This window comes from Elephas maximus, chromosome 3, assembly GCF_024166365.1.
Source record: "Elephas maximus indicus isolate mEleMax1 chromosome 3, mEleMax1 primary haplotype, whole genome shotgun sequence".
NCBI lineage: Eukaryota > Metazoa > Chordata > Mammalia > Proboscidea > Elephantidae > Elephas > Elephas maximus.
In genome coordinates, this window is record NC_064821.1 from 87902755 (window position 1) to 87911088 (window position 8334).

Here is an 8334-nt window from a genome sequence, read left to right on the forward strand (position 1 = left end):
CACCATATTTCATCTGTATAATGATTTACAGTTTACAGTTCACAAAACACTTTGACCTTCACAATAATTCTGTTTTCTTGATCCCACTGGATAGATTAAAAAAACTAAGGATTGAAATAGGGAAGGCCTTACTATGACTCAAAACTCAAAAGCCATAAAAGAAAAAATTGAGAAGTTCGACAACGCAAAAATTTAAAGCTCCTGCATGGGAATAAAACAACAAAAGTGAAAAGACAAATGGGAAAAAGTATTTGCAATACATATCACAGACCAAAGCACGCATGTGCGTGTCTGTGTGCATGTGTATACAGACAATGACAGAGAGAGAGAGACCTATAAATCAAGATGAAAAGGTCTATCACACAAGTAAATAGGTAAAAAATTTAAACAGGTAATTTATAGAAATGGAAGTGCAAGTGATTTTTAACATTAAAAAAGATGCTTAATCTTAACATAATTAAAAAAATTGAAACTACTCTAAGGTGTAATTTTTCTCTATCAGACTGCAAAAATTTAAGTTTGATAACAGCATAGCATAATGCTGACAGCACTGATCCTGGAGTCAGAGTGCCTGAGTCTGAATTTCTGCCACTCAGTAGCTGTTGATGTGGGAAAGTTGCTTAAATTCTCTATGCCATGGTTTATTCATCTAAAAAACAGGGATAATAATAGTATCTACCTCAAAGGGATGCTATTAGGATTAAATGAGATAGTGTACGAAAAGCACTTAAAAGAGTAGCTAGCACACGGTAAGCAGTGTATTAACTACCATACAGTTGCTGCTGATGCAACAGGCAATGTACACTGGAACCACCCCAAAGGAATGCAATTTGGCAACATATTTCATAGTTATAAATGCAGATGTTTTTGACTTAGAAATCTCACTTCTGGGAACTTTTCCCACAAATACCGTTGCACACAAGTAAAATGACATATGATCAAAGGTTTTTATTACAGCATGCCCATAAGAAAGGAAACAACACAAATCTCCACCAGTAAGGAAATAGTTAAAATAAATTATGACATATCCATTCAATAGAATACTGTGCAGGTATTAAGAAGAAAAAAAAGAACAAGGAAGCTCTCTGTGTGGTAATCTGGAAAGGTCTCCAAGACACATTAAGTGAAAAAATAAGATGGGGGGGAGTACATAACAGCTGGGAACCATTTGCATGAAAAATTGAAAAAATAAGATTATATATTCATACTTGTGTCTGCCTAAAGAAAGGCTAAAAGGATATATAAGAAACTTAAAAATGGTTGGAAAGGGGTAGGAAACTGAGTGGATGGATAGGAGATGGGCATGGAAGCGAGACTTTTCACTGTTTATCTTTACATAAAATATATTAGTACTTACATTTATATATAAATATATTCTTGTATTTAATCATTTGAATGCATTACCTATTCAAAAGGCTAAATTAAAAAACTAAAGCTCACAGAAGATATGAAATTTGCCTAAAGTCATATCAAACCTGAAAACCAAACCCACTGCTGTCGAGTCGATTCCAATTCATAGGGTCCCTGTAGAACATAGGGTTTCCAAGGCTGTAAATCTTTTATGGAAGCAGGCTGCCACATCTTTCTCCCACGGAATGGCTGGTGGGTTCAAACTGCCAACCTTTTGGTTAGTAGCAAAGCACTTAACCACTATTCCACCAAATTACCCTTAAAGTCATACAGCTAATATTAATGTGGTTGACTACAATTAGGACTTCCAATGTTTTTTCCTTATACAGTGCTACCTTTCTGAAATTTTCAGGAATAGAAGATTTAAAAATTACCACAAGTAGGCTTTTCTCTGAAACAAATGCTCCGAGTGCTTAGCAAAAATAACACTACAGAGACACACTGAAGCCATCTCCATATGATGACTTGGAAAATAATATAATACTGATGGTTGGTCCAAAACATTTACCATCACCCACACTATACAATGTAGTAACTGGACTGCACCTATTAGAAAGAGACAAACCCCATAAAAGCTCCTATCATGGGTTTCAAATTCCAACACAACATTCATTTTGCAGAACAAAACGAGGTGTATAACACTAAGAGTACCTCCAAAAAAACTTTCACACAAGGAAAAAGGCATAAAAGCAAATCAGCTTTCTACTCTATGCGAGCCAGGGAATGAGCACATATAAATGTGTAGTTTACAGTGAATTAAAACCTGAAGTTTCTACAAAATGTTATTGGGGATTCTGGGGTGGAACTCTAGCCTCCCAGCACATATACCTTTAAACAAAATCAAGGCTTATCATATGCCAAATCACAAAGAATTTGTATTTGAGAGACCATTTCAAACATACATCTTATATGAGAGAACAACCCATCATACATCCAAGGTACCAGGTATCTAGGATCTCGGTGTTAACTTAGACACAAATATCTATACCATTGTACTACTTTCTAACAAGTGCCAGGGAACCCCCCACCCAACTCTGGGACCCTTGATAAACAGCCCACCTACAGGACCTAATATCTTCTCTGCTCCATCCTCTCATCATACTGTGCAACTATAACATCCATATTGATGATGTATTCAACACACTTCACCGCTCCTTAACCTCCTAATACTTCAATAACTTAATTTCCCTTTAACAGCACTGAGACTGTTACACCTTAATTTTTTGGCTTTACCTTGGAAATAACGTACTCTGGGCTTTTCCATTCTCTATTTCCGACAAAACTTTGTCTTCAAAAACATTTCTGAATGTCTCATTATCCCAGTACACCAGGCCCCCTGCAGGTTTTACTTCTATAACCCCGGTCTAGACACAGAAGCAATCACATCCCCATGCTATCTCTAACTGTAACGTTACTCCCCATTTTATCTTTCGGTTTTGCCAATTCCAAAGCTGGATCAAGCCAACCATCTTTTTTGCCCTCTTGATCTTAAGCTGCTGGAAAAAAGAAAATGTAAAACCCATGCTATTGGGCCCTGTTACAAATATACTGTTTTTAGCTTTAACTAGGCCTTCAATGTGGTCAGCAATCTTTTTTTTTTTTTTTTAAATCCTGAATTCATTCCCCTTTTATTCTCCATTACAGATTTCTGTGGCCACAATACTCAAGCCTGAAACTCACCGCAGTTCCATCAGTCTCCAGAGATAACTGACTACTCCACAGTGACTGATTACATCAAGAAAATAAGGCCATCTGTTACCTTTTTTTCCCTTCTACCACATCATTGGCGGCACTGGGTTTTTTTTTTTGTTTACCACATCATTATCCATTTGACCTCTATCCTTTTGGTGTCAAAGAAAGAAATGCCAACACGTTATTTCCTGAGTAAACCTCCTCCTCAACCTATAAAATTAAGTTTCACCCATGCTAAAAAGAAAAATACACATGTGCCAAAGTGAAAAGAATACAGGTTTTGGAACTAGGCAGATCTTGTTCAAATCTTTGGTACCATCTTCCCAACTGTAAAAGAGGGATACTGATACCTAAACCACAAAGTGATCTATGTAAAATAGCATCTTTATGGACGAGAAAGAGCATCATTGTTTGAAGGGTAAGAGACACTGGCATACAGTACGTTCTCCATAAAGATTAGTTTCAGTCCTGCCAGCTCTTCTTCACAACCACATACTGAAAGAGTAATTTCACCCTCTGCCTCCCATTTAGTCCGCAATCCATCATATTCTAGCTACTCCCATCACTGCCACCACCATACTATCAAAATTACCTTTCAAAACTAAGAAGTGACCTCCTAATTACTAAATTTAGTGGCTTCCTCCCAATCCTCATTGTACTCAACCTCTGGAGCAACTAACACTGATGACCAACCCTTCCCTTTTTGAAACCCTTTCTTCCTTTGGCTTCTATTATAATGCCATTCTGTTCTAGTTCTTGTCCCATTCTTTTATCCTCTCTTTCTCAGTGTCTATTACCCTTCAAACACTGATGCTCCTTCTGGTCCACAGTTATTTTCTTCTTTTCTTTCAGTATTACCATCCCATATTAAGGCTTCAAATATCACCCATATATTCCCTCTTGACTCCCAAATGTATGTGTTCAGTTCCAACTTCTATCCTAATTTTCAAATCCAAATTTCCAGCTACCCACAGTGATATCTGAAGAGCACTTCAAACTCAGCTTGTCCATAAGCAAATTCTGACTCATCAAGGTTGTGACCTTTCAGACACCAGGCCTAACTTCCAAAGCACCTCTGAGTGGGTTTGAACCACTAACCTTTTAGTTAGTAGTCCAGTGCTTAACCATTTGTGCCACCCAGGGACTCCTTCCAAATTCATTACCTTCCCCCAAAACTGCTTCTTTATGTTCTCTATTTCAATTAACGCTACCAGTCTATCCTATCAGCCGAGTCAGAAACCTCTCACTAATCCTCTCAACTCTGTTTTTCAAACCTCCTGGAATTGTGTTCCCTTCTTGACATATTCTTGCCACTACCCCAGTTCATCCTTCTCACCTGGACTAGCATGCTCGTTTCTGCCTCCACACTTAATTTTCAATTCTTCCTCTCCTTCCACCAGAGATAATCCAAACTTCTGCTTACAAAACCTTCAGTGGCTCCCCATGCCGACAGAATTCTTTAGCAAGGTTTTTCTTAGGGTATCAATTTAAATGTTTTTAAAATAGATAAATCTGCATCTCACTTGTAGCTAAGTCTGAATACTGGGTTCGTCTACAGTCTTTAAAGTGAAAGACAAAAAAGCAGAGGAGAGAAAAGGAGGGAAGGGGAGAAGAGGGGAAGGCAGAGGAGAAAAGAGAAGAGGAAACAGTAGTGTCTGAGGTGAGGGAAGTATCTTTCGAGGGTAGAGTGGATGTTTTTGAGGGAAGAGTGTGTTTCAGGGAAGTGAGGGAGTCCAAAACTCTGGGGGGAGAGGGACCTTACTGAGAAGAGGGAGGTCTCCCTCTGAAACAGGACTTTTCCAAGGAACTGAAGGATTCCTGAGTCTCTGAGGTGAGGAAAATCCCTGAGAGGAGTCAGGGACCAGGTATCAGATATGAGAGAACTTCTAATGGGTTCCAGCCTTTGACGGGAGTAAGCGGGGTCCTGTCCCGGGACCGTGAGGAAAGTGGAGAGGGAAGGGGAAGGGGGCCAGCGAGAGGACTGTCCTCCCAGCTGCGGAGGGCAGGACCTCTAGGAAGCAAAGGGAGTCCTGTCCGCTGAAAGATCCGAGCGCCAACGCACCGCGCGGCCAAGGCAGTGTAGCAGGTCCGCGCGCGGGCCGGGGTGCCCTGGGTGTGTGCCCCACGCGCTCTCCTGGCGTTACCTGAGGCAGGACAGGGCAGGCAGAGGGGTCCCTGCGCGGCCGGAAGGGGGAGGCGGCGGTAAAAAGGGACCATAGTAGCCCTCACAGCGCGGCGTCGGCAGCGGCTCCTCAGCCTGCGGAGGCGGTGGGGGTCCCTCGCGCAGAAGCCGGCGACTCAACGGGGCTAGCGGCGGCGGAAGACGAGAAGGCTACTGCCATGGCCTCGCAGTCGGGGCCGCTCCCCCCTCCGCTCTGGCGGGGCCAGAGGGATGATCCGGCCGGTGAGCCAGTAAGGGCAGCCGTAAGCTCCGCGGGACTCCGGGGCCTCAAGCGACTAGAAACGCCTGCCGAGCGAGGCAGGGGAGCTGGGGGCGGGGTCTCTAGGGGCCCCGCCCCTCTCCTCGAGCCCTCCCCCAGAACAGCCAATCAATCGTCAATCCTTGATAAACGAGCTAGTGGAATTGCCCAATTAACGTTAGGAATACCACGTGGTCTGAGGGGGGCACAATGGGCGTCCAGAAAAGCCAATCAACAGCCCTAAGGGCCAACTCCGGGGGACAAAGGGAACCAATAGGAAGGAAGTGGAGGTAAAAACAGACGAGGCAGTGTGTTGAAAAGGCGGAACCACGGAGGAGGGAATACACCTGGGGAAACCCAAGTCCAGGAACCTTTCAGGGGGCGGGGCAGTAAACACAAGACGGACCAATCAAAATGCCAGATACAAAGCTACTGGTAACTGACAAAGCCAGTTGAAAGTGGACTAGACTGGCGCGGCTTTTGGGTTGGTGAAAATTTAGCTGAGTAAGGAAAACCTGTATGAATGCTGTGTCCTGCAGGATATCAGTATTGGGGGGGAGATTGGACTGATAACATAAATAATTATTAGTGACTTGAGATAGTAAAAGCGAAGGGTGGGGTTTAACAAAATGCTGAGATAGCAATTCATCTAGACTGAGATTCGATTCAGTGAAGCCTTCTTAGAAGAGGTAACACATGCCCTGGGCTTGAAATCAGGATTTTAAAAGAGCTGGGTGGAAAAAAAAAAAAAAGCTGGGTGGGGGATAAGAATTCTATTTAGTTTCAACAGGCACATATTTCCTCATGCTTTCCTTATGCCTAGACCTCAGGCGCTCATAATCTCATGCCTGAGCCAGCTGAAGCAGGACAAGGTCTTCAAAGACAAGAGCAAGCAAAAGGCCTTGCACTAGCACTCTCTTAGAGTAGAGACCTCCATTCAGACATCTTTGGACTTCTTTCCTGGAAGGCGATGGGACGCAGGTCTTGAAAGATGAGTGAAATTTAAATAATACGATTAGAGTGTAGGTGATGTGCATTCCCGGGGGCAGTAAAGTTTAAGAAATGTACGGTAAGAGATAAGGCTGGAAAGAGAAGAGACTGAATGTGGGTTAAACTTAAATGACAATTTTGTCCTTTTTCCTTTCTGGTATGAGAGCTATCCAAGGTTCCTGAACAGGGGAATAACCTAAACAAGGCACTGTTTTAAGATAAGTTTGGTAGCTCACAGGATGCTAAACTGAAGGGAGATAAAAGAAATCACCCCAGTCCAGACCCGCTGGCCTAAAGCCTCTTCAGTACTGTTCTTCTGGCAACAAATCATGTGCTGCCACCTGGTGACAGTTCAAATATCATTGTTCCTCGTTGCTCTTTGATGTTTATGTTGGAGCCCTAGTACCCCTGCAAGCCTGTCTCCCTCAGAATCTGAGGCAAAATAATTGATAGATAAATAGAGTACTGGAGCAAGCAGAATGAATAAGCCACCATGCCAGATGATCACCTGCCCAGTGAACAATGTAAAAAAGGGGTTTCCTTGCAGCTGCTTCAGCAGAAAGATGGCTCTTGATGGGAAGGTTTTTTTTTGTTGTTGTTTTTTTAAATATTGTATTTTTGATGAAAGTTTGCACGGCATATGGGAAGGTTTTGTTTACATGCTTTTTAAAACAGAGTCTATTTGACCCAGGTCTGATCTCTACCATTCCACTCTCCCCAGCCTCCCAATGCCAAGGGGAAAGAACCAAGGAGGATTCCTGTAAAAACTGTGTGGCAGCAGTGTCTGACCTTCTCTAGCTTCACAAGGGGGAGGGAGAGTCACCATCGGCATCAGCCCAAGGCTGATTCCTGTGAAGGACGTACCTCCTACCTCCGACCTTTTTACCCATTCTGACACCAACGGTCCCTCCCACGGCATTCTCTACTTCTCTGCTGTGTTTGATAATTCATTGCAATGGCCACATAGAACTCACAGACAATACTAATGATTATGGGGTTTATTAGGAACAGGTTACAATTCAGGATCAGAAATGCTCAGAATACAGTTCCCTGATCAGGACAGCCTCTTCTCAGCCTTGCCTGTGGCAGGCCTCTCCCCTAGCCCCTGGCCCTTGGCCTGCCTATGCCCTGCTCAGGCAAGTGTTACAAAGCTCTTTAGCTCCACTGCCACGTGCCCGGGAGCACCCTACACCATCAACAAGCCTCTTGCCAGAGGCCACTCAGCTTTTTTGCTCTGTGGGCTGGGAAGCCCACCACATGGTCTTCTGCTGTTCTCCTGGTTCTGCTGCCTCTGCTGCTGCCATTTCTCTGCCACTGCTTTTCCCCATCTTGTGCCATCTCCGGTGTGACAGCTTTCTCTCTCTGTCTCCTGCCATCTAGGAGGTTCTCAGCACAGGGATCCTGGGCCCAAAGGATGCACTCTACTCCTAGCTCTTCTTTGTGGTAGTCAGGTGCCCCTCTGCTTCTGGAATTGACTCTCTTTTGAGCCTAGCAGGATGGCAGACCAATCCCCTCGTTAGGATTCAATATACCTTATTTACGTGGTTCACCCCCACAAGTGTGCCATGCACCTTATCTGTATTATTAGCAAGGTGTCCAATCCCCTTTGTGAGCCACAAGCACCTTACTCGCATAGTTCCACCCAATCTCTTGGTGAGAGTTATAAGATGATAGCTGGAAAGGCCACATAACAGCAATCCATCACACTGCAATTGCTTTGTAGCTATTCAGGCATCAAGGCTTTCTCTCCATGACCTAAATGCCCTCCATTACTGGAATTAGTTCCTGCCCTACTCTCCTCAACTTTTTATCGTGCTTTTAT

At 43.5% G+C, this 8334-nt stretch overlaps 1 protein-coding gene across 1 annotated transcript in view; it reads right to left on the reverse strand.

Moving 5' to 3' along the window:
• TESK2 (testis associated actin remodelling kinase 2) overlaps positions 1 to 5573 on the reverse strand; it is a 161469-nt gene extending 155896 nt beyond the window's left edge. The window contains exon 1 of the mRNA XM_049879125.1: positions 5247 to 5573. The gene's annotated coding sequence lies outside the window, so the exon portion shown is untranslated. The remainder of the gene's footprint in view (positions 1 to 5246) is intronic.
• Between the last annotated feature and the right edge of the window lie 2761 nt (positions 5574 to 8334).